Source organism: Mustela lutreola, chromosome 6 (assembly GCF_030435805.1).
Source record: "Mustela lutreola isolate mMusLut2 chromosome 6, mMusLut2.pri, whole genome shotgun sequence".
In the NCBI taxonomy this organism is placed as follows: domain Eukaryota; kingdom Metazoa; phylum Chordata; class Mammalia; order Carnivora; family Mustelidae; genus Mustela; species Mustela lutreola.
This window is the reverse complement of record NC_081295.1, coordinates 26413994-26414739: the sequence shown is the minus strand read 5'-3', so window position 1 is coordinate 26414739 and position 746 is coordinate 26413994.

Below are 746 nucleotides of genomic sequence, written 5' to 3'. Positions count from 1 at the left end.
CCGCGCCGGGACGCGCCGTGACCGCAGCCCACTCCCGAGCTCGCGCGGCGGCGCGGGCGGGGGCCGGGCACGGGCGCGCGCCCCGGGGCGCAGCGGGGAGAGCGGGGAGAGCGGGGAGAGCGGGGAGGGCGGGGGCGGCGGCGGCGGCGGCGGCTCAGGGGCCCGGGCCGCCCCAGCCTCCCCGCAGCAGGCGGCGCGGCCACCAGCTTGCAGGTCTGCGGACAAAGCTGGCGGGCGCTGCGGACCAAAGTTTGCCAAGAAGGGTTTCCCGAAGTCAACACTGATCACGGTTAGGAAACAAACCTGGTGTTCGCTGTTCTGGAGAAGGATGGAATTGACTACTGAAATGAAAAGCAACTCTATGTGTGCCCCTCTCCGCGGGCACGCCAAAAACAAAATGACGAAATAAATGACCGGAGTGGGGATGAGAATATTTGGGTGCATGGGACAAAGAAAGGTCAAATCAATGGATATCTCAAAAAAAAAAAAAAAAAAAAATTGGGAAAGCACGAACAACCACAGAAGGAAAAAAATTAAAAATACAAATGACAGAAAATCTTCAAATCAGCACTAAGCCAAATGCGTACAATTTCAGGCAACACTCAAATGCATTTTCCTCTCATGAAATTAGTGAAGTTTTGTTTAGTTTTGGTGATCAAACCATAGGGTAGTCAGTGAGGTACCAGTGAAACACACAAAGTTACTCAAGGATTTCGTCTCCCTTCTCTTAGCACCCTCACTTTTAC